Here is a 6,318-nt window from a genome sequence, read left to right on the forward strand (position 1 = left end):
CCTACGGTTCTTTTCGGTCATGGTAATAATCTTGTCTCTACAATTAATTTGAGCATTTGCTGCGTATAGAAACGGTCGACCTAAAATTACCCTTTGTTGTGATGCCATATTGGTAGAAGCATAGTCCAAAACTAGGAAATCCACCGGGTATTCAAATTCTCCCAACTGAATCTTAACATTCCTAACCATTCCCCGTGGACGCCTCCAACTTCCATCCGCTAAGCTCACCATGGTGTCTATACCTTCGAGTGGACCAAAGTCGTACATATCGTATAGATCGCTTGGTAGCACACTCACGCTTGCCCCGTAGTCCAACAATGCGTGAGGGATTTTTAATTTTCCCACACGGATAGGCACGATTGGCACTCCATACTCTTTATCATTCTCGACTTCGGCATCTTTTTCCAAACCTGCATTCACTTGACACGAAGAAGTTAGACATTTTTCATTAACTTCAGTACTAGGAACGGTGCTTACCACATTGATGTTAATGCTTTTTATGTTCTTGGGATTTGGCACCGTATCACTCGGTAGCTGGCCTTTTGCTTTCTTTAATATCGCCACGTCACTTGCAAGTTGACCCATTTGAGTGGTCAACGATTGGATGCTTTTGTCACGAACCTCGTCCTTTTGCATCCGAGCCTCATCACGTTGGTTCATTCTTTGCATTTCACTTTGCATCACCTTCAACATCTCCATCATCTCATTTCCACCCGAAAAGCTTTGACCCGTTTGATATTGCCTTTGAAATCCTTGGTTTCCTTGGAAATTCGGGTTAGCTTGATTTGAAGGGTTCCCATATCTAAAGTTCGGGTGGTTCCTCAATTCGGGGTGGTAGGTATTAGAATTCATGTTGTTGTAGTTCCTACCACCTCCTCCTTGACCTTGACCTTGAACCGCATGGACCTCCTCGTATTGCCCGTCCAACATCCCTTGGCAATTTTCAGCCGCATGACCTATTTCATTACACAAAGCACAAACATCATATATTTGGTTAGTGGTTTGAACATTACCATCATCTATGGCGTGCACTTGCGGTCGGGTAGTGGTCGGTCGGGCTCTTCTCGAGGCTTGAGCTTTTCTTTTTGATGTAGTTGCCATGCTTTCCAAGAACTCCCAGTCTTCATTCTCATAGTTTGTTCCAAAAGTCCCACCGGTGATAGACATCAAATCACGTGCGTCTTCGGCACTCAACCCCTCATGAAAGGCATTCATCAACTCCCATAATTCAATCCTATGGTGAGGGCAATTTTTAATCATCATATTGAAGAGCTCAAACGCCTCATGAAACATCTCACCATGTTGTTGTTGAAAGCTTCTCAATCCCTTCCTTGCATCATTGGTCTTTTGGGCGGTGTAAAACTCATCCACGAAGGTTTGTTGCATCTCCCCCCATGTATATATAGATGCCGAAGGTAACGTGTAGAACCATTTTTTCGCCTTCTCTTCCAAAGAAAATTGGAACAAAACCAATTTGACATCGTCGGCTAAAAACCCTTGACTCCCAAGAGTGTTGCAAATAGAATCATAAGCCTCTAAATGAAAATAAGGCTCCTCATTTGCCAACCCCTTGTACTTTGGTAAACTTTGCAAAGAGTTGGTTCTTACTTCAAATGTTCGCCCTTGATCATTATGAGGAATGACTACCGGTGAAGGGTTTTGCGTGATTACCGGCCGAAAATGTGCTTCAATGCCCCTCACATTTTCTCTAAGATGTCTTCTTGGTACACCATACCTACCTCTCGGAATAATAGGACCATTTGGTCTTGGTACTTGCCCTTGTGGTGCGTTTGGTTGTTGAAACTGTTGTTGTCGCATCGGTGGACGTTGAGCTGGTCTTTGAAATTGTTGTTGCACATGTTGAGGCCGGACTTGTTGCAATGGAATAGGTTGTGGCATTGGTGGCCCTTGTGGTCTTGGCCGAATGTGTTGTGGTATAAGTTGTTGTTGTTGCATTCCACCAACACTTGCCATCCCTTGGGATTGACTTTGCAAATACCCAAACTCCCCTTGATCACCATAACCTCCATAACCGTACCCATCATCTTCATAACCCTCATAATCTTCAAATCCCTCATCATAACCATCTCCTTGAATTCCCGAGGTCTGCCCAAATGGGATGGTCGAATACTGAAAGCCCGATTGTTGTTGTTGTGGTCTAAAAGATGAAGTAGTATGCACGATAGTTGAATTAGGTGCAATTGTGAAGGTGGATGATGATTGACCCGTAGTTGGGGGAAAGAAGTGAGATAATGGTGGGATTGTGGTGGATGGATTGTAGGTGATGGTAGGCTCAGTTTGAGTGGTGATTGGTTGGGTGACATTGGATGGTGTAAATTCAGCGGTGGTATTAGGTAATGTAGTGTTTGGTGATGGTTGAGTGGAAGTAGGTATAAAGGTTGAGGATGATTGACCCGTTGTAGGTGGAATTTGGGAATCAGCCATGATGTTTCTCGGTGTGATGGGTGAAGTGGGTGAACCAATGATTTTGTTTTCTCGCACTAAAACTCGGTTTTGTCTTAGCGTTCTTTCAATTTCCGGATCAAACGATAGCGGTGATGACCTGTGAGAGCCTCTAGTATGCATACACCTGAAGTACCTGCACACTAAACACAACCAACGTAAACCCGAAAATAACAAACAAAACTATTAAACTAACACACGTTGCGCACTACTCCCCGGCAACGGCGCCAAAATTTGACGTGATGTCGTGGTCACAATCAAATTTAATCCCCAAACAACTATAGATAGTGGTAGTAGGGTATCGAACTCAGGGAGTATGTGGAAGATGTGTTGATTGTATAGCTTTGTACTTAAACTAATATTAGACTAAATTGCAGAAATTAAAATTCAAGAGTTTGGATTGATGATTTAGAAAACTAAATTAAAAACTAATTCAAATCAAAGTTGGTTGTAAAACAAATTAGGAGAGAACAATGATCACCTTAGGTTTCAGTTTCTTTAAACAATTGTGTGTAATTCCAACTAGAAAGAGTTACATAGACATAACTCGTGTATAGATGATTGAAGTGATAAAAGGGAACAAAGTACTCGGATTATATAAACGCGAGGTTGTTTCCCGATGACCAATTAATCAATAACCAACCCTAACCCTTCCCGTGATATCTCGATTGCCAACGGCACCAAGAACGTACGATTAAGACTAGAAATTGCACTATCGATTAACAAACTACAAGCAATCAAACATACACCATGATATTCAAGCAACGCAAGTTATCATTCTAGAAATTCAGAAATTAAACACACAAAAGTTCAAGAAACATTCACCTAAGATGATCACCGAAGAGTTTAGCCGGACATGGCTCGGTGAATCATCATCATAGTCAAACCAATGTTCATACAAATCAAAGATACAAACCGGATGATAAGAATCGTTCACAAGACAAGCAAGTAGCCAAAATTCGCCCCAAAGTTCATCCACAACCGTCCAATGATGAAAGATATGTCAAAAGACACAATAAGACCGATTTTAATGAGCGGTTACAATTTTCCTCGTCATGTCCACCGTAATTTACGGTCATACCGTAAATTACGGTAATCTTGAAAATGTTACGGTACAAATAGACTGATTTACGGTGGAGACTTGTGCACTTTTCATGGCCGCCGTAATTTACGGTCCCACCGTAAATTACGGTGGAGCTCTGACTTGCATGTTTTGTTAACTGTTTGGCTCCTTCCCTCCACGTGATGCCTCCAACCGTCAAATGATAATGATCATTGTTGTCTTTTCTTTTTCCTTGCATGTGCCGTCCACAAAACCCAATCATGTGCGGCCTTTCATGTGTGATGGTGATTGAGGATGATTTTCTTAGAATTCAAGTCATGTCCTCTAATTTAATGTTCACCTCCCAAAAACCAATGTCAGCCGCCAATTATATGTCCACATATGTGATAATTGCCTCCCACTATTGAGATGATGATGATTGTTTGTTGACCATGTGCCATCAAAGAAATACAAACCCCCTAAACCGGCCAAACCCATGTGCGGCCCACTTCTCATATGTATTCTTTTAATTATCCAAAATGTGGTGGCAGCCCTCTAAGTGATGATGATATTTGATGATATTCGCTCCAAGTCACGTGAACATGTAAGGATGTTGTAATTGTTTGCTGTTGTTTGGCGGCCCAATCCCAAAAGCATCCAACATGTGCGGCCCAATCACAGACACCCCACATGTGCCGCCTAAATGATGTTCTTGTTTTATTTCTTGTGCCTCTCGAGAACCCCCACAAAAACAAATGATATTTTTTTATTTAATGTTGCTTGTTGACTTTTGCTAAAACCGTTGTGTCTTTCACATAGGTAGGCTGCCTCTTTCCTTGTAGATACTAATGAGATGTGATGGAAATTAATCTTTAGCCATTCCACTACAATGCCATGTACTTAACCTCACCGTATTAAGCGTTTTACCTGTGAAACCACACATACACTCATAGTTACTATATTCAAGCAAAAACTCAAGTAAAGCATGGAATTTTAATCTTTTTAAACCATTTAAGGGTTGTCCAACGAACCATCCGTCAATACCCCTTGTGTCCATGTAGATCCGCCCTTGGCTATACTATATACTGATAGATATGTTTCCCTAGAACGCGTGTCGTTAGTATTAGTGTTTTTATTTTTAAAATTTGGTTGTGTTTTGTGTCAATTTATTTGTTACTTTTTAAGCACGTCAAAACACAATGACATTCGAAGCGCCATCGCAATGCACAGCTTCATATACTAGTTATATATTAATTTGTATTAGTTATTCTTTGATCATGTTTTTCTAAATCATAAATCAAATATTAAGCATTTGACCTTTTCATTCTTGAAATTCTTAATTAATATATTATATTAGCTTTTGTTGATGTTCTTAATTATTTTTTTTAATTTTTTAAATTATTTATTGTTAAAAAAATCTAATTTGTTTAAAATCATTTACTTAAACTTATTAATTAAAGTAATTTTCTTTTTACAACTAGTTCAAATATTTGTTTAAGCTGTTACAAAAGTATCTGTTAAATTTAACATAAATCTATCATATATAATAAATGAAAATGATTTGTGTCATGTGTCAGTAAATGAGGGCATTGTTTTTCCCCTTTTCCCGCCCAACAGTAACCACTGCCCTTTATTCTCACATTTTCACAAACACTATTTCATTCTTCTCCTTCACCTTTCCATACAAGATCCCCTATCTCTCTGATGTTCATCCTTCTCCTTCTTCCCATTTCCATCTCTTCAACAATGTCCGGCAGAGCTTACTTCTATTGGATACGTCTGCGTTTGAAACCCTAAATCATGTACCGTCGAGTAGTTGAAGAACAGAATATTCATGTAAGATCTATTTTTTTCATTCAGAAATTTTATTTCGTTTTATCTATTTTCTCATACTGAACACGATGAACCCTTTTGTACCCTCAGAAGAAGAAGCAGATCTCCTAGGGTTTCTTATCGTACTCGATGAACCCTTTTGTACAAGCTCCTGTTAATCGGTGACACTGGTATGTTGTAATAATGTTTTTATTATTGTATATATATGAAATATATATGAATAACTCTGTTTGTAGCTTTTGATTTTGTCTTTCCTTTGTTATTGTTTATTCAGATGCTTGCTTTGTTGTATCATGTGACTACGAGTAGACTGATTTTGATATGTTTGTAGTTTATGTCTTTCACAAGCTGTTTTGTTGATTTATTCACCCATGTTAGTAATTTTTGATGCTCCTATGTTTCTTGATCCTCTGTTTTTATTTCAACTTTCATACTATTATTCTAGCGATCCAAGCAGAATATATAGATTTTATGCTTATTTTATTATTATTATTATTATTATTATTTTATAGAGTTTGTTGATTAGAAGCAACCTCTGCCGGACTGTTGTTGAGGAGATGGAAATGTGAAAGAGAAGGAGAAGGACGGTAAATTCATTGTTGGATTGTGTATGTAGTTAACTAAATTGAGTAGCTTAACTACTTAATTACAGAGAAGTTTTTGAGATTGTTTTTACACTTTATTATTTTTGCAGCAGGTTGTTACTTAATTTGTGTTTGCATTAATGATTTTCAGTTTCATGAAGTCATTGTTTAGAAACTGATTTTGTTTTCAGGTCTGTTGATAGATGATACCGGCCCAAAAGTTTAGGCTTCATCCCTTTTTGTTATTCGGTATGGTACTCATTTACAATGCCACTTTCAATGAGGTTGTGTTAGTCATGTATTTGATTTTTGCCCTTTTCTTTACAATTGAAGTTGTGGAGAGACGAATTAAGATGGTGGAGCGGAGGACAATCTCAGATGAGTATAAGAATTTTA

The 6,318-nt window shown here is 38.6% G+C and overlaps 1 non-coding gene across 1 annotated transcript; it reads left to right on the forward strand.

The window, feature by feature from the left end:
* Positions 1-1,231: 1,231 nt before the first annotated feature.
* On the forward strand, positions 1,232-1,337 carry LOC118480071. The gene has a single exon (XR_004861710.1). It is a non-coding gene; the product is annotated as a small nucleolar RNA R71 (small nucleolar RNA).
* Positions 1,338-6,318: the final 4,981 nt, after the last annotated feature.

This window comes from Helianthus annuus, chromosome 6 (assembly GCF_002127325.2).
Source record: "Helianthus annuus cultivar XRQ/B chromosome 6, HanXRQr2.0-SUNRISE, whole genome shotgun sequence".
NCBI classification, from domain to species: Eukaryota; Viridiplantae; Streptophyta; class Magnoliopsida; order Asterales; family Asteraceae; genus Helianthus; species Helianthus annuus.